Below are 19,613 nucleotides of genomic sequence, written 5' to 3'. Positions count from 1 at the left end.
AGCACCAAACAAAGTATCATGCTGTAAAGGAGCGTCTAATAGTTTTGCTTTAACATGATCTGGCAAATTTTGTTCTTTTAACCAAGCATGTCTCCTAATGACAGAACCTGTAACTTCAGTCCTGCAGGAGGCCTCAAGGGAATCAAAACCACATTGCAAAGTATGCTTTCCAATTTGTTCAGTTGCATGCAATAAATCCTGCATTTCTTTATTGTCTGTACATTCTACATTTGCTAGCATTTTCAGTTTAAGCAAGGATATAAGATATTGCTGATACTTAAGCATATGAAATTGGCAATTTAAAGCTCTTACAGCCAGGGTAGCAGAGGTATAAATCTTTTTGCCCCCATCTGTCTAGGGCCCTAGAATCCCTATCAGAGGGAATAGGGTTTTTTGCAGTAGAAGCCTTGACCCCTCTGGCACCCTGAGAGATGGTTTCTGGGTCAGTTGCAGGGTTTTTATACAGAAATTTATGTGAATCAGAAACCCTGTAGTATCTGTCTGGCTTAACAGGGGCTGGTGGTAGAGTCTGGAGAAAAAATGGACTCTGTAAATACATCTACAATGTCTAAAACAGGCGGGATAGCAAGGGGCCTGTGCTGGGGCAATAAAAGGAAATCTCTTGAGCCTTTTCCTGGAGTCTGAGTAATCTTGGCTCTCCCAGTGGAAATGCTTCCTCATAGTATGCAGAGTTTCCCCAAAAGAATAATCCACAGGAGGGGAGGCTGAAGGGATAGATTCTTCAGCATCAGAATCCTCATAGGGAGGAATGGAGTAATCCTGTTCAGAGGAGAAATCAGAGGAAATGGAAACCTTGTCTGAAGATTCATATTCTAACTCTTGCCTAGGCCTCTTTTCAGGAGGGAGATGGGAACCCCTGATCAAAGTAATAAGGTCTTCGGCCATTTTAATAATCTGTTTTTTAGGCATGGAGGCCTGTCCAGGTGAATGCTGTACTTGTTTCTTTGTCTTTAGAGCTGCTTTAGTCTTTGTCTTTGTAACTGAAGTAGGTTTTACATGCAACTGTGTAGGCCTGAAAACACCCTAAGAAGCCGATGCCTGCTCAGCGGCTCCGGACCCATCTGAGGAAATAGTTTCAGAGTGTCCAATACCTTGAGTTTCCAAAGGCCAAGTCGGCTCCACGTGGGGGTCGGAAGCGGCCTGTGGCTCTGAGGTAGCGGGCGTCAGGGGCTGCGAAAGTGCCTCATTGAGAACCGGCGAAAGGCCTTGAAGAAGCCTCGTCGTCTGTTTTGGATCTCGGATGCCTATCCCTTTTTGTTTTTTGTAAATTCCGGTAGTCGGCTGATCCAATGGCATTATATAATTAAGTCTTCTGCCAAAGTAATGAAATGCAAAATCGTACCGAAGCTTAATAGTGTGTTGGTTAAATCTAGCACAAAACCGACAACTAGCAACGTTATGGTCAGGGCCTAGGCAAGGAATACAGTAAGAATGAAAATCCTTATGAGGTATTTGCTTCCCACAAGAAATACAGTTAACTTTTTCTGACATCGGTCTGGAGCAAGAAAAAAGTTTCCCCAATGAAGTACTTAGCTTTAATGAAGACTTCGGATCTGAAATTTGAATTTGAAAACTTCAGGAGTCGGCCGACTGGCACTTGCAAACTGCTTTTGCTTTGGGCACCGCGCGGCAAGAAAGACTGAAGAAAATGGCGTCGGCTGCATCTTATATACCCTTGGCGCACTGACGTCAGGGAAGAGGCGACAGCAACCAACGCCGGACCTAGACTTTGGAACTCAGGCCGACTGTGGGTAGCCTGCCAGCAGAATAACCCAATTGTGATGACTGCAAAAGTGAAACACGAACATTCGCCCTCATCTCTTATATTTATATAGTCTATCATCTGTTGATGAGACCATAGACCTTGGACTTTCTGGGTTCTGGAGGAGGTTCCTCAACTGTGACTGGAAGCATCTGTGTATAGCTCCTGGGTAGGAAGGGGAACTTTAAAAGACAGGCCTGGACTTGGAGAAATCTGATGAATCCACCAACAGACCTCAAGCTTGAGATGAGGTAAGACACGGGGACCAGACATTCCAGAGGTTGGGATTACTGGAGCAAACAGTCTTGAAATACCACTGAAATTTCCTCATGTGTCATTTGGCAAAAGGAACCATGGGAATGGTGAATGCCCATATACCGGGGCTTTGAGGAAATCCCTCACAGAAACGACTGGAAGAGGAAGAAGAGAATGGAAGTAAGCAGTCAAAGAGAGGACCCTGAGAGGCAGGGGTAAGACAACATTTGGATGGCCTGAATCCTGCAACCCAAAAACAATTGGTTCTGAGAGGGAGTCAATACAGACCTTTTGAGATTGAGGATGAACCTCACACTGCACAAAAGCATGGTGAAGTGTAGATTTTAATACAGGAGCTGCTGAGAGGGAGCTTGAATTAGATGATCATCTAAATAAGGGAATAACTGAATTTTCTGAAGTCTGCAGAAAGCTACCGCAGATGCAAGACATTTGATAAATACTTTGAGAGCTGTAGAAAGACCAAAAGGCAAAGCAGAGAACTGAAAAGGAGAGGAAGAAAGAGAAAAAAAAAAATCCCGAAGAAAGGGTGAATGGGAATATGGAGGCAAGAGTCCTTCAAATCCAGAAATACTCGGAAAGCTTGAGAAAGCAAAGGAGGGAAAAGTGCCTAAAGAGAAAACATGCTGAAGGAAGGAATCTTGAGAAAGGTGCTGAGAAAAGACAAGTCTAGAATGGGCCTCCACAACCACTTCTAACCAGAAACCAAAAACGTTCTGGAATTAAAAAAACTATTCTCTGCTGGGGTAATGTCACTGGCTGGACGATTCCCTGATCAACCAGATCCAGCAGAACCAAGGGAAAATGAGGAAGCTGGCAAGGAGAAAGTAGAAGGCGGCCAGAAAATGGAGGAAAGGACTTTCAAACCATAAAATAACCATGTTGGATGATGGGAATAACCCACATATCTGTGGTTATCTGCTGCCAAATGAGAAATGAAATGATTAGTCTGACAGACAGAGGAATCTGCCAAAGGGAAGTGGAAAATGGATGACAGACACAGGCAGACTTGCCAGGAAAAGAAGGTTTTTGGCCTTTATAACTGAGTTTGCCTGGCAAAATCTGTTTAGTAATCCTCTAGCAGGTTTGTCTAAGCTGCCTACATACAAAAGATTTATAATGATAGTTCCTTTGGAACTTATACATATTTGAAACAAAAATTTGCTTCAGGTCTTGCATAACTTTGCCCTTATCCTGCAGAGTCTTAAACAATTCTGCAATGGCAGTGCCAAAAAGATACTGGGTCTATGACAGAATCTAAAAGTCTGGCCTTAATTGTCCTCCGGAAAGGCTTGAAGGCGCAACCAAGATGATCTCCCCAAGATAGAACCCGATGCAGCTGCCCTAGAGAACAGGAAGTGACTACATCACAGAAGCATTTAATGGAATGGTGAGCTACCTGAGAGGCAGAGCTCAGAGAAGAAACAGCAGAAGTCTTACTATCTGAATCAGGCACATAAACACACAAAGACATACTCGGAGGCTCTGAGTAAAAATTTACCTAAACAGCAGAGGCCTCCAAAGCAGACACCCAAACAACTGCTACCTCAAGACACCCCACAAGCAACACATAAACCACAAAAGCAGTGTGCAAAGCAGTCACAGCCCTTAAGGCCAAATACAACACCAAACATACTTGTCATAGGTGACTCCATAGTCAGACACACTGACGTCCCACTCACCAGGCTGAACAAGGAGAGGGTCACAGTAAGCTGCCTATCGGGCTAGAATCCGCCACATAACACAAGCACTGGGTCACTCCACAGCAAGTACAAATATGACACAGTCATTGTCCATGCTGGTGTGAACGACCTGAGACGCACCTCCCTGGACTGCATGAAAAGAGACATAGAGGAGCTCTCTGATTATGTAGCCCAGGCAGGTATGACCCTAACCCTGAGCAGTATCCTTCCTTCACCAAGAATGATGCCACAATATAGAGACAAGATGATCAGCTTTAACAATTGGCTTAATGTCTGGTGTCATTCAAAGGGGATCCAGTGTCTGTCTGCCTGGGATGACATGCTTGACAAGCCACGCTGCTTCAAGGGACGGCTTGCACCTGTCACCCTGGGATTCCGGATATTGGCTAAGGCTCTTGCCACCCCATAGTGCCTTTTTAGGCAAGGCTCAAATGCTAAACCTACCACCCTAGAAAACAAAAATGGGAAGAAATTGAGGGTAATGCTGCTCAATGCCAGAAGTCTAAATCTCAAAATGCACGCACTTGAGGCCCTTCTCAGTATGGAGAACATCGATGTCTGTGCTGTAACTGAAACCTGGTTCAAGGCTCCTGAGAGCACCCCGCACTATTAGGTTTTACCTCATATCATGCGTTCCGCCCCAAAACCCGGACCACTCCACAAAAGGAGGGGTGTATCCATATTCATAAAGGATACTCACACCTCCAGGTTGGTGGCAACGCATGAAGCTCGGAAACCATCCAGGTGCAACTAACAATAGGCAAAACTGCTCTACAAATTGTAGCATGCTACAGGCCACCCTCTCAAACTCAGGAACCCCACACAGCCTTCCTGAAGACACTGGAGGTATAAATGTATCTCCAAACACCATCATATTGGGTGACTTCAACTACCCAATATAGACTGGGAACATTACTCAAGCCCTAACTTTCTAGCCCAACGGTTCCTGGAGTTCATAAATTCAAATGCCATGGAACAGCTAGTCACTGTTCCCACGAGAGGAGAAAATATACTAGATCTCATTGTCACAAACATGGGGACAAAATGCTCCACACCGAAGTATATCCCTCATTGGTGAGATCTGATCATAAACTAATCTCACTGGAAATCCACATCCCCCCACCCCAAACAAAAAGACCATAGTGAAGAACTTCTCTAAAGCAAACTTCACACTACTCAAGACTGGTGTGGTATCCTTCAAGGCCCCTGAGTCAGAGGAAACCACAACCCAAGCTGCGGAAGCCCTTACAAATGCCTTCTATGAACACCTCCAGGACTGCATGGATCAGGCAATCCCAAATAAAACCAAGACTCTTTCCACAAAGGGCAAACGTCCAGTCTGGTGGACCCCAGCCATTAACAAACTTTACAATAAGAGGAGAAAGCTATTACATGATAGAACAAAATCCATAAAAGGGAAGTCACCCCTGATCATTATTAGTAAAAAATACGAGCACTCATAAAATCAACTAAGGCCAATTTTGAGAGAAAAATTGCCATGGATTCAAAGGACAATCATAAGGCCTTTTTCAGCTATGTTAGGAACCTGGGTGGAAACTCACAGATATGCTCAGAATTAGTCCAAAATGATACAAAAATCACTGAACCCACAGACATTGCCAACATACTGGCAGACAGGTTCAGTGCAAACTTCACCCCTCTCCCCTAAAGGAGAGATAACTATCCCAGCCGAGTGTAGCCTCCCGGACATCTCAAATGCGCAGGTGAAAGCTGCTCTCTCTAAAGCTAAAACCACAGCATCAATGGGACCGGATGGTGTCCCCGGCTGTGTGCTACACGAGCTAAATGAGGAATTAAACCCGCACATAAGGCAGCTGTTTAATCTCAGCCTTACCACAGGACACGTGCCCAAGGAGTGGCGTACGGCAACTGTGGTCCCACTCCACAAAGGTGGCCTCACGGACCCTGGTAATTACCGCCCATAAGCTTAACAAGTCTAGTCTGCAAAGCTATGGAGAGGATCATAATGGAGCTCATAAACAAAGATATAGGGACTTGCAGACATTGGACCCGACCCAGTTTGGCTTTGTCAAGGGAAGATCATGCCTTTTGAACTTGGTCGACTTCTTGAAATAGTCACCAAGGCCATTGATGAGGGAAAGGCAGTCCATACAGCCTACCTTGACCTTGCAAAGGCTTTCGACACAATACCCCACTCGGGTATTGTAGAAAAACTTACCAGCTTAAATGTAAACCCATATGTCACAAGATGGGTTGCAAACTGGCTTAAGGACAGAACCCACAGGGTTAGAGTTGCTGGCGCTGTGTCAGACTCCAAGCCGGTCACAAGTGGTGTCCCACAGGGCTCGGTCCTTGGCCCCCTATTGTTTGGCATCTACTTCTCAGAAGTACAGGCCAACATGGGAGGACTTTGGCTGACAAAGTTTGCAGTTGACTGCAAACTGACAGCCATAGTGGAAAGTGCATCGGACACTGATATCCTTCAGAAGGGACTCACGGAAACAGATAGCTGGTGCCAGAGCCATGGCCTGAAGTTAAACGCCAAAAATGTATAGTCATACCCTTCGAAAACAAGGTAGCCCCAAGCTACCATATAGGTGGCAATCCACTAAGCACAGAAGAGGTTATCAGGGACCTGGGGACCCAGGTTGACAGTGGCCTTTCTTTTGACACTCACATTGCTAAAGTGGCTAGAAAGACCTTCTACATTGCCCACCTGATCATGAAGGGATTCACATCCAGATCTAGTGAGGTCATTGTTCCCCTGTACTCTTCACTTATCAGACCAATGATCGAGTACAATGCCCCATTCGGGATGTATCTCACCCGACATCTGCAGCAATTGGAGAGACCCCAAAGTTCCTCACCAAAAGGATAAAGGGACTCCAAAATCTGTCATATGCTGCCAGATTGAAGAAACTCCAGCTCTATTCAGTCGCATACCGCCTGCTCAGAGGTGACATGTGCCTGACATACAAGGCCATGTCCAACCCGAATTAATGGACATGCTCCACCTCAAAAATCCAAATCCACCAAAACCACTAGAGCAAGCGACTTAAACCTTAGCACGGATATAAATAGGACGTGCTGGAGGGATAGATTTATCACTCAGAGACTCCCTATGCTGTGGAATAAAATCCCGGTCCATGTGAGGCAGAGCACCTCGCTGACTCTGTTCAAGAGAAATCTAGACCTGTGGATGGGAGATCGAGGTTTACCCGGAATCATCTCTGGGTCACTGCTGGACAGAGGCACAACAAACTAATGGGCACAGTATTTTTTCATATAAGGGGTGGCGTAAGCCACAATAATTTGGGCTAGGCTTATAAATGCCTTAGGGCAGATAGCCTAGTATAAACCTATGAACCTATGAACCTATAAGTTACCCCCCCCCCACACCCATCTTGTAGAGAAGGGCCAAGACATATTTAGTCATGTGGGTTTGATAATTAATGGCCCTAAAAGCCAAAGTAGCAGAAGTACATACTTTTCCCCATACCTCTCCATAGCACAGTTGTCTTTGTTAGAAGGTAAAAAGCTTGAAAGAGAAAAGCAGTTTGGATAGCTTATCTGGGGATATGGAAACAAGGATCAGACAAAGGACTTTTACACAAGTATTTATGATCCTCAGGAACTTTATAAAATCTGTCTGGCTTCTTAGAGGCCACAGGCTGAGTGTCAGGAGACTGAGAAGCTGCATCTGCAAATGTTCATATCAACTCTTTTGAATCTTAGAAACCTGGGAACAGTCCCACTTAAAGTGGAATCATATGGACCACTGTATCCCCAAAGAATAATTACTGAAAAGGAGAGACAGAGGACAAAATCTTCAATGGACCCCAGTCAGATGAGAGTGGATCTGGGAGGAATATGCCAAAGATTCGTCGACAGAATTCAATCCAACTCATCAGAAGAATCGGAATCCCTAGGTCTCTTAGAAGGGGTAGAAGACCAGGGAGCAAAGGCAAGGATGGACAAGCCTTGTGGGGATTTCAGAGTTATAACAGCATTAAACCAGCTCCTTAGTAAAGTCCTGCCACTAAGATCCTTAGCCACATTGTTTTTTTTTTTCTCTTTTTCAAAAGAACATCTGCTTTAACAAATCTAGGAGGTTCAGACCACTGCCTAGATTCAATGAGGGTACTAGGCACCTCTTCCCTAACTAAAATCTGGGAAAGCCCCTACGTCCTTCATATATAATCAGGAGTAGTTCCCCCACTAGATCTGTACCAGACGTATGCACATCCATACAAGATGTGCGAGTACACCACTCTGTGTTGGCCTCCAACTGGGCTGCGGTAGAGGACACTGGCATCAGCACTGGATGGTCCTAGGGTCCTTCATCCAACCTGAAGAAGACATCCTGTGGAAGCTGTATAGCAGCAGGTTCAGTGCATACTTTTTAGCTTTTTTCTTAAGTGGAAGCGGAGGTTCGAGGTAGGCAGCTTTGGCTATGGTACCGAGTCAAAAACTTCAGATGCTGGTTTTCCAAATAAATAGAAAATGGGATGATAGATTGCTGCAGTCTGTCTTAAGGACAAATGCCTAACAAATAGCACACGAGTATGGCCAAAAAAAAAAAAACCACAGGCACTTCTCATGTCTATCTTTATGGAGAATATGCCCACACTCATTTTCCCTTCCTGGATGACATAAAAAACAGCTACAAGAGGATAAAAAGAAAGCAAGGGACCCAAATGGGGCACTTATCTGTAGAAGGTTTGGCAGATTTACCAGCTCCATGAATGGCATACAGTCCAAATTCAGACACAGCATTCAGACTGGCAGCAAAGTGATGGGCTAGGCTTGTAAAGGCTCCAGGGCCATTAGCCTAGTACACACCTATGAACTTATTATGCGACCGTACAGCATTTATGGAACTTGCGCCTTGCACATAGGACATACAACTGACTGTCTTGCGTATGACACCTGGAAGGTGCAAAGGCTTTAGTATACTCAACCGAATTTAGGCTATCCTTGGCAGGATATCCCAAGAGTAAAGAATACTGCAACAGTGATAAGAAAGGACATCTACTTTCACAAGATCAGGGGGCGTTTGATGCACCCCAACCCCCAATCAAGTTCAACTGACTGCATGGATGACTGGGTTTAATCCCCTTTAGGCATCTATTTATTGAGGTACTGGGGGGTAGGGGCAAGAAACTCCGCTACTTGAAAATCATATATTAGCAAATGGAAAAGGTTTTATAGTTGGTGCCAACATAACCATCTGGTTTTAAAATATTTGTACGAGTTACTACCCTAGAGCCTTTCTTACTCCTCCATCAATGTTAGTTTATTGGCCATTGCAGCATGTCTGCGCATTGATCCTCCACATTAAATGCATTCTCATGTCAAAATGTTTTTGAAATAGATTTTGCAAAACAGGCCTCCAAGAAAACCAGTGGTCCCTCCTTGGGATTTTAATTTGTGCTAGAGAAGCTTACCCTTGTTCCATTTGAACCAGCTCATGTGGTTGATTTTGAGGTTCTTAAACACCTGTTTTACTATGTGGGTTACAAGCTCCATACCTAGCAACCTTTTAATGCAGGAAAAGTCTGGACAGGGAGAAAGGCCAAAAAAAAGAGATTTTAAACAGTGCGCTTACAAACTTAGCAAATTGCTAGAACAACAGGTTTTGTATTAGTATTTATTTTCCGAAGTCTGAAATTCAAATATTTGTCATTATTTCATGACTTCAGTCCTCAGTGGTTTGCAAGAAAACCACAAATTTTTGGAGAAATAGACCAAAAGTTTGAGCCAAAAATCTGGACAGTTGAGAAGTATGACAAGCTCTTACTGTGATTCAAAGCTATCTCATTCTCCACAGAGACAGTATTTCTTGGAGAACTAATTATTATTTTATGGTTAAAGTTTATCAGTTTATTTTAAGCCAAAATGTTGATCTTCCTGTTTTCTTTCCTGAACCTAAAAATGAGGGAGAAAGGATACTCCATATCTTGGATTTCCACAGACAACTCAGGTATTCTTCTGACTGAACTATACCTTTCATAGGTTCATACTAGGCTATCTGCCCTAGGGCATTTATAAGCCTAGCCAGAGTGTGTGTGGCTTTCATCACCCCTTAGGATGAGAATACTATACCCATTAGTTTGCTGTGCCTCTGTCCAGCAGTGACACAGAGATGATTCCCGGGGTAAACCTACGATCTCCCATCCACTCGTCAAGATTTCTCTTGAACAGAGTCAGTGAGGGGCTCTGCCTCACATGGACTGGGATTCTGTTCCATAGTGTAGGGAGTCTCTGGGTGATGAATCTGTCCCTCCAGCACGTGCTATTTATATCCGTGTTGAGGTTTAAGTCTCTTGCTCTCGTGGCTCTGGTGGATTTGGATTTTTTGGGGTGGAGCATGTCCATTAATTCCGGGTTGGACATGGCCTTGTATGTCAGGCACAGATCACCTCTGAGCAGACGGTATGCGACTGAACAGAGCTGGAGTTTCTTCAGTCGGGCATCGTATGACATATATTTGAGCCCCTTTATCCTTTTGGTGAGGAACTTTTGGGGTCTTTCCAAATGCTGCAGGTGTCGGGTAAGGTACATTCCGAATGGGGCATTGTACTCAATCATTGGTCTGATAAGTGAAGAGTACAAGGGTACAATGACCTCTCCTGATCTGGATGTGAATCCCTTCATGATCAGGTGGGCAATGTAGAAGGTCTTCCTAACCACTTTGGCAATGTGAGTGTCAAAAGAGAGGTTACTGTCAACTTGGGTCCCCAGGTCCCTGATAACTTCTTCCGTGTTTAATGGATTACCACCTATGTGGTAATTAGGGGTTACCTTGTTTTTCCCAAAGGGTATGACTATACATTTTTTGGCATTTAGCTTAAGGCCATGGCTCTGGCATCAGTTAACCATTTCTATGAGACCTCTCTGGAGGATGTCTGTGTCGGATGGAGCGTCAATTATGGTGCCCAGTTTGCAGTCATCTGCAAATTTTGTCAGCCACAATCCCCCTATGTTTGCCTGCACTTCAGAAAAATAAATGCCGAACAAGAGGGGGCCCAGGACTGAGCCCTGTGGGACACTGCTCGTGACCGACTTAGAGTCTGACATGGCACCAGCAACTCTAACCCTGTGTGTTCTGTCCTTGAGCCAGTTTGCAACCCATCTTGTGACATATGGGTTTACATCTAAGCTGGTGAGCTTTTCTATGATGCCCGAGTGGGGTATTGTGTCGAACGCTTTTGCTAGGTCAAGGTAGGCTGTGCGAACTGCCTTACCCTCATCAATGGCCTTAGTGACTGTTTCGAAAAAGTCGACCAAGTTCAAGAGGCAGGATCTGCCCTTGACAAAGCCAAATTGGGTAGGATCCAGTGTCTGTAGGTCCCCAATGTCTTTATTTATGAGTTCCATTATGATCCTCTCCATAGCTTTGCAGACAAGGCTCGTCAAGCTTATGGGGCGGTAATTTCCAGGGTCTGTAGAAGCACCGCCTTTGTGGAGTTGGACCACAGTTGCTGTACACCATTCTTTAGGTACGTATCCTGTAGTAAGGCTAAGATTAAACAGCAGCCTTATGTGTGGGTTTAGTTCCTCATTGAGTTCAGGTAGCACATAGCCGGGGACACCGTCCGGTCCCATTGATGCTGTGTTTTTTGCTTTAGAGAGAGCAGCTCTCACCTGGGCATCTGAGATGTTTGGGAGGCTAGACTCTGGTGGGATAGATATTTCTCCTTTGGGGAGGGAGGAGAAATTTGCACTGAACCTGTCTGCCAGTATGTTGGCAATGTCTGTGGGTTCAGTGATTTTTATCATTTTGGACTAATTCTGAGCATATCTGGGAGTTTCCACCCAGGTTTCTAACATAGCTAAAGAAGGCCTTATGATTGTCTTTTGTGTCATTAGCTGTTTTTCTCTCAAAGTTGGCCTTGGATGATTTTATGAGTGATCGTAGTTTTTGCTAGTATTGATCAGAGATGCCTTCCCTTTTAGGGATTTTGCTCTGTCATGTAGTAGCTTTCTCCTCTTGTTGTAGAGTTTGTTTATGGCTGGGGTCCACCAGACCGGGCGCCTGCCTTTGGTGGAAAGGGTCTTGATTTTATTAGGGATTGCTTGATCCATACATTCCTGGAGGTGCCTCGTAGAAGGCATTTGTAAGGGTTTCAGCAGCGTGGGTTGTGGTTTCCACTGGCTCAGGGGCCTTGAAGGATACCACTCCAGTCTTAAGAAGTGTGAAGTTTGCTTTTGAGAAGTTCTTCACTGTGGTCTTTTTTGCTGGGGTTGGGGGCGGGATGTGGATCTCCAGTGAGATTAATTTATGGTCTGATCTCACCAATGAGGGATATACTTCTGGTGTGGAGCATTTTGTCCCCATGTTTGTGATGATCAGGTCTAGTATATTTTCTCCTCTTCTGGGAATGGTGACTAGTTGTTCCATAGCATTTGAGTTTATGAACTCCAGGAACCTTTAGGCTTGGGTGTTGGGGCTTGAGTAATGTTCCCAGTCTATGTTTGGGTAGTTGAAGTCACCCAATATGATGGTGTTTGGAGAGACATTCATACTCTCCAGTGTCTTCAGGAAGGCTGTGTGGGTTTCCTGAGTTTGAGAAGGTGGTCTGTAGCATGTTACAAACTGTAGGGCAGTTTTACCTATGGTTAATTGCACCTGGATGGTCTCCGATGCTTCGTTGCCACTAACCTGGAGGTGTGGGTATCCTTTATGAATATGGATACTCCCTCCTTTGTGGTTCGGTCCGGATTTTGGGGCCGGAACGCATGATATGAGGTATAACCTGATAGTGCTGGGGTGCTCTCAGGAGCCTTGAACCAGGTTTCAGTCACAGCACAGACATCGATGTTCTCCATACTGAGGAGGGCTTCGAGGGCGTGCATCTTGAGGTTTAGACTTCTGGCACTGAGCAGTATTACCCTTAGTTTTTCTCCATTGTTGTTTTCTAGGGCGGTAGGTTTATCATTTGAGCCTTGCCTAAAAAAGGCACTATGGGGGTGGCAAAAGCGTTTGCCAATATCTGGAAGCCCAGGGGTGGTTCTCACATTCACAAGAAATGAACAAATGACCCAAAGAAGGGACAACTTGTGTCAAAACAGACTTTTTCTAAATAGTTGTCTCAGACTATTACCTTTTGGTATACTCACCATGACAAAATTAATCCAGGTAGGGTCAAGGCCCACTCTACAAGGGCACTGGTTTCATCTATGGCTTTTGGAAAGGGTTGAATTCCAGAAGTATTCTAGAAACAGAAACTTGGTCCTCTACACATATGTTTAAAAGGCATTACAAGCTTGATTCCTTCTCTAGGTGTAGATCAGGCTTTGCTAGGACCCTTTTGCAAGGGGTCCTAGACCCTTACCCTTCCACTCCCAGATGCAGTAAACTAGATTAATCCACCCATATAGCTAAGGCTACTGCAGCAGTGATCAATATGATAAAAAAACAGTTTAGTGGTGTAAGTAGGCTTACCATAACAGTAGATGTTCAAATGATCACTGCTGCAGTATCTTTTTCCCTCCCTCCATTCCTCTTGTTTTCTGGTGCATTATTTATACCATGGTGGAAATAATTACTGTCTGTTGCTCACTGCATTGTTCTTTCAGGGCTCACCCTCCCTTTCTATGTTGGCATGAAAGCTCTGATGAGACTGAAATCCAAACGTGTTTTTAGTCAGTTCAGGTCGAGCTAACAGAAGGTTTGGGTGTGTAGAAGGTACCCTTAAGCTTTGGAAGCTGACCAGTTGTTATACCCTTGGCAGGATATACCCATATAGCTAAGGCTATCTGAACATCTACTGTCATGTTAAATTCACTTAAATAACTGCACGTTCAATCTGTAGCTCTAGTACTGGAGATAGCTTCTAGTAATTTAGTGAAAAAAATTCACTCAAAGATTAAAATAACTATATCACCGGAGAAAAAACCGGAGAAAAAAATGTCAAATTACAAAAGGCTGAAAATATAGAACATTTAAGTAGCCTTTCAGATATACTGATAACACTGCAAAGAACAAAAATTCCAACTAAGGAAAAATAATTGAACATGAAGTTTCTCAAGAATAACTGTTTCAAAAATAGTAGTAAGAAGACAAAGTATTCATGATGTTTTCATATACCAGAGAAACTGAAAGAAGCAGAAAGTTAATTCTGTAAATTTACAAATAAGCAACTGGACTGGAGTTCCCATAGCAGGACTTGGTAACGGAGACAAGACATCATCTTTACGCTCCCAATATGACCAGCAGAAAACACACAAGACCTATAACAGTAAAGTTGCAGTCTAACCAGAAAAGAGATACTTGTGACAAAACTGTGATACAAGGAAAATAATTAAAATAATGGGACATGAGTGTTTGTCAAAAAGGATTACTTGTACAAAAGGCAGAAGAGAAGCAAGTTTATTCAGGTAATTATGGGAAGTTGAGAGGCAAGTGTGAAATTCAAACCGCAATATCCAGCTGTATTCAGAAAATTTTTCCTGGATGACAAGGGATGCTTTTGTACTCAGAACAGGATACAGAGGAAATAAAAAGTTTATCCAAAAAAACAGTGGGCCAATAAACTAAAAGACTCTGCTTCCTGATCTTCTGACAAAAGAAAACTGAGGGAAAGACTGTTACTGAAAGATTTCACACCCTGTTTTAAAGGAAATGCTTGAGTAACAGAAAAAAAGCACAGGAGTGGACTAAAAGAATTATGCATCTTGGACTCAAACCAGAGAAGTTGTCTTGGGAGACGAAGTTGATCAGGAAGTTCACCAATAAAGTGGACTCCGTGAATAAGTGGGAGAAGTGCAAAGCATCCATCCCACTACATATATAGTTAAGGCACATGAGCTGCAGTTCTATAAGAACTGCATGAAAAAGGCTGGAAGCTTGTTGACTGTTAAACCAGTAGGAGAAATGTAAAGCATAAACCTCACTTATGTCACTAATAGAACAACACCGAATGGATTGAATAAGTGAATTTAGCCAAAACATTTTTTTTGCATAAAGGTTTCTATCTGCTGTAGTTGTAAACAGGTAGAACTGGCGATAAAGTTTAGGACTGCTGTACATGCAAGACAATGTATTCGATAAGCTAGGGGATGGAGGGAGGGGACGCAAAGAAAGAAGGCTGAGAAGAAGACAACTAACATGGAACGCTATGGTAAATACATAACTTCTCAATGTTGTTGTCAATCTCGCCTTCATTCTTGCTGGATGGGACAGCGTCCCTAGCACCTTAGTCCTGGGTGGCTCAATGGAACAGACTCTTGAGTACGGTGGAACCAAAATCAGCCCGACTTCTGGAGGCCATGTCCAATTTGTAATGAGAAATGAAGGTACGAGGAGAGCCCCATGTGGCCGCTGCACAAATGGAATCCACTGGCAACCTTGCCTGAAAAGCTACTGAAGAAGCTAGTGCTCTGGTTGAATGAGCTCTAGGCTCATTAGGGAGCTCCTTATGCCTCAATTGATAAATTAACATAATAAGAGAAGTCAACCATATGGACAAGGTTACTTTGGAAACTGGGAGGCCTTTTTCTTCCTTCGTAGAAGACAGGAAGAGCTGGTCTGATTTCCTCATCTGCTTAGTTTTATCCAGGTAGAAACGTAATTGACGGTGAACATCCAAACAATGTAACTTTCATTCAGCTCTATTGGTATAATTTGGGAAGAAGACAGGAAGATCGATGGTCTGATTTAGATTTTTCTCAGAGAGTACTTTGGGTAAAAAAGAAGGATTAGTTCCAAGTGAGACTCTATCTTTGTGAAAAACGAGGTAAGGAGGGCGAACACAAAGTGCTTGAAGTTCCGACACCCTTCTTGCTAAGGTGATAGCTACTAAGAAGAGTGTTTTCCACGAGAGCAATTTTAATGAACAGGAAGCCGCTGGCTCAAAAGGAGGGAGAATTAAGGACGAAAGTACCAAGTTTAGGTCCCACGGTGCAGGAGGATCTTTTACCGGGGGCCTAAGTAAGAGAGTTCCTTTTAGAAAGGCTTTGCAAATCTTGTGGGACATAATGCTAGTCTCTGACAAGCCAACATGGAAATTGGCAATAGCCGCCAGCTGGACTCTGATGGTGGCTGAGGAAGAGCCCATTTGAAAAAGTTCTGCCAAAAACTCAAGAACTGTTTGGACAAGAGCTGTAAAGGGGTCCACTTGTTTTTGCCCTGCCCAAACAGAGAAACGCTTCCATTTGCTAGCATAAGTCTTTCTAGTAGTAGACTTGTGAGAAGCGAGGATAATGTCATGAACTGACTGAGAGATTAAAGGAAGCCTGGCTAGGGTTGGAAGTGGAGCAATCAAGCTGTGAGGTTGAGAGATCAAAGGGACTGATGCAGCCCGCCCGATTGATGGGTCAGAAGATCTGGCACTGGGTCCAGATGCCAGGGCTGTTCCAGTAGATGACGTTGCAGGAACGGAAACCAAATTTGTCGAGGCCAATAAGGGGCAATGAGGATCATTCTGGATCTCAAGGCAGTTGCTTTCTGGACTGAGTAATTAAGGGAAAGGGGGGAAAGGTATACAGAAGACCCCGGAGCCAATCGTGGACTAGAGCGTCTCTGGGGGGGGGGGACCTGGGAGAGGGAGGAGGGTGAAGAAGTCTTGACACTTGCTGTTTTGAGGGGTAGCAAAAAGGTTGCAGCAAGGTTGACCCCACCTTCTGAATATTTTTTCCGCTACTAGCTGGTTGAGAGACCACTCGTAGGGCATAAGAATGGCCCTGCTCAGTCTGTCTGCTATGACGTTGGACTTCCCGGGAATATGCGCTGCTACCAGAAACCGTTGAGAAGAGATCGCCCACTGCCAAAGTCTGAGTGCTTCCCGACATAGGGGGTAGGACCTGGTTCCGCCCTGTTTGTTCATGTACCACACTACAGACATATTTGTCTGTCTGAACAGCAATAGTCCCGGAGGGTAGAGAGTCCTGAAGGGCTTGCGACGCTAAAAGTACCGCTCTCATTTCCAAGACATTTATGTGCAGGTGGCATTCGAAGGGTTGCCAAGTGCCCTGGACTGTCCTACCCTGAAAATGCCCCCCCCCACCCGATCAGGGAGGCATCCGTTGTCACAGTGGCAACAGGAGGAGGAAAAACAACAGGTCTGCCCTGGAGTACTTGAGGGGAGACCATCCACCAAGAGAGGTGTCTTTTGCATGACTGAGTGATTAGAATGTTGTGTGACATGGGGAGCTGTTGAAAGGACCACTGGGAAAATAGCATCCACTGCAGGATCCGCATATGAAAACGAGCTAGGGGGAGTAAAGTGATTGTTGCTGCCATGAGACCAAGTGTTTTTAGTACAAATCTGGCTTGGACCCTGCTCTCCTGTAGTAGGATCTGAACATGGCTGCGAATGTCTGAAACTCTGTGTAGGTAGTTTTGCTGACAGCTCCACCGTGTTTAAAACGGCGCCTATGAAGTTAATAGACTGACAAGGCGACAAGGCAGACTTTTCTAAATTTATAGAGATGCCTAGCGGGTTGCACGTTTGTACAGCGTAATCTCTGGATTGGAGTAGTTGGCGCCTGGTGGTGGCAGTAAGGAGCCAGTCGTCTAAATATGGAAACACCTGGAATCCTTGTCATCTCAGGTGAGCCGCAACCACTGCCATGCATTTGGTAAACACCCTGGGGGCTGTGGTGAGGCTAAAGGGCAGGGCTCTGAATTGGTAGTGACTGGCTCCCAGCCGGAAGCGGAGAAACCTTCTGGAGCACCTGTTCATCTTGATATGGTAGTACGCATCCTGAAGGTCTATAGAGCACATCCAATTGTCCTGACCCAGAAAGGGTAGAATGGACTGTAGCGTGACCATCCGGAACTTCGTTCTTTGAACCGTCTTGTTCAGCCTGCTGAGATCCAATATAGGTCTCCAGTCCCCTGTCTTTTTTGGTACCAAAAAAGAACTTGGAGTAGATTCCGGATCCTTGTTGGTCTGCTGGGACTGGCTGGATGGCCCTTTTTCTTAGCAGCTTTGAAATTTCTAGTGCTGCTTGATCTTTCAGATAGGGTGGAACGTCTGGAAGGGGCCCTTTTGGCTGATGTGGGGTGTGAATAAAGGGAATTTTGTAACCCTCAGATATGATCGACTGCACTCCATTTGTCTTGGCGGAGGGGAATGCCAGGCTTCTGGGTACAGTGATAGTCTTCCCCCGACTGCCTCCGAAGGTGGACAGTCGGGCAGCTCCTCAGGGGTGCTGGAAGGGTTTGTTAGAGAAAGATTCTCTGCTACCCTGATTTTGCGGACCCCCCTGCCACTAGGGCAACGCCTATTATTGTTCCCTCCTCTGCCTCTGGAGGGAAGCTCGCCACATGCGTCAGACAGTACACTCCCTGGGGTTTCCGGAACCACATTTTTCCACCCTTTAGACCCTTAGGGTATGGTCTAGAAGGGGTGGAAAAACGGACTCCCATGGCAGAGAGAGTCTTGCCTTCCTGCTCACACCTGGTCAATGTATCCTTCACTTGAGGTCCAAACAAAGCAGAACCGTAAAAGTGGGTGTTAGTGAAGGACGCCTTGAAGGGGTCAGCAAAGTTGCAAAGCCACATCCAGGCGTATCTCCGTAGAGCAACACCCGTGCCTGCAGCCCTACTCGCTCCATCGGCAGCATAAGAAATGAGCCGCATGGATGAGTTTACAATAGAGTTCAGGGTCCCCAGCTGGGAGTTGATCTTTTCCTGAGACCCCGCAGCTGATGGGCCCTGTAAGGCATCACCTAGTTCTTTGAGAAGGTCTCTCTGAAGATGGGTGAAATGGCACAAATAATTCAGCGAACGCATGGTGAAGGTCGCTGAAGAAAACATCCGCTTGCCGTACCTATCCACAGTCCTAGATTCCTTATTAGGAGGATGGACAGGAACTGAAGGGTCAGCCAACTCCTTAGTGGCCGCCGCCACCACCATGGCATCAACAGGGACGCCCTTAGTGAGAAACTGCTTCTCCGAAGGGGCTGTTATAAATTTAGTGGGCCTCCGGGGAGTTGGTGCCATAATATCCGGAGCCATCCCCACCTTCCGAGCCACCACCTCCATGAGTGGGTCGAAAGGCGGGGACACCCAGGAGGTGGAAGGGCGAGAACCGAACGCATCCAGGTACACCGACTCGTCCTTGGAAGGCTTGAGGGCAGACCAGTTCTCCCTCTGTTTAAGGATCTCTAGAATGTCAGAAAATGAGACATCCTCAGAGGGGGACCTTGAGGACCCTTCCGAATCATCCAGGTCAGTGTCAGATGTCACTGACTCCGGGGAGTCCACATGCTTCCTCTTACATGTCCTCTTCCGAGGGGGCTCCCCCACAGGATCAGGGGAGGTCTCAGAAAAGGAGAATACGCCCAATGGGGCGACCTGGAGCGTTGGTTCTCCACGCTTGGGTTCAGGAGGGTAGGCAGAGGCCGAAGCAGGCACCATGGAAGGAGGGGCCGACTGTGGCGCCGGTATCGGAGCCAGCACGCTCCTCATGACCTCAAAGGCACCCCTATCAGGCAGGGAAGAGGGACCCAGCTCCGAAGAGATGAGAGCTCCTCCCGGAACTGAGAGGGATGGCTCTGAACACACCTGTGCCGATGCTCCGAGAAGGAGAACGGGGCCGGACAAGGGTCTGATGCCACTTGCCCCTCGGAACCGACGAGGGAGTCCCGGCGCCCGGATCCCTCCAAGGACGGAGCCAATGAAGGAACCAATAAGGGTGGAATCGGTTCCGATGCCCCCGTGGTACCAAGCCCAACAGCCTCCGGCTCCGAGCTCAAAGGAGTAGTGGGAGGAGGAACTGGAGGAGGCGCTGGGGAAGCCGCTGTCTGTTGAGACGGGCTATGCAATAACTGGGGAAGCGCCTGCAACTTCAAAAGCCTACTGATTACCCTCTCGAGGTCGTGGTCCGAAAGCCTGGAAGATCTAGAGGAGTGAGACCTAT

At 45.7% G+C, this 19,613-nt stretch overlaps 1 protein-coding gene across 1 annotated transcript in view; it reads right to left on the bottom strand.

Annotated features, from left to right (window-relative positions):
• The window catches only part of MAP3K4 (mitogen-activated protein kinase kinase kinase 4), a gene marked incomplete in the record, with an annotated part of 2,414,579 nt that overhangs the window by 577,625 nt on the left and 1,817,341 nt on the right, over positions 1-19,613 (bottom strand).

The sequence above is a fragment of the Protopterus annectens genome, chromosome 1.part0 (genome assembly GCF_019279795.1).
Source record: "Protopterus annectens isolate FY-2018-M chromosome 1.part0, PAN1.0, whole genome shotgun sequence".
Taxonomy (NCBI): domain Eukaryota; kingdom Metazoa; phylum Chordata; order Ceratodontiformes; family Protopteridae; genus Protopterus; species Protopterus annectens.
Note: the sequence above shows the minus strand (reverse complement) of the source record. Positions and strands in the feature narration are given on the sequence as shown.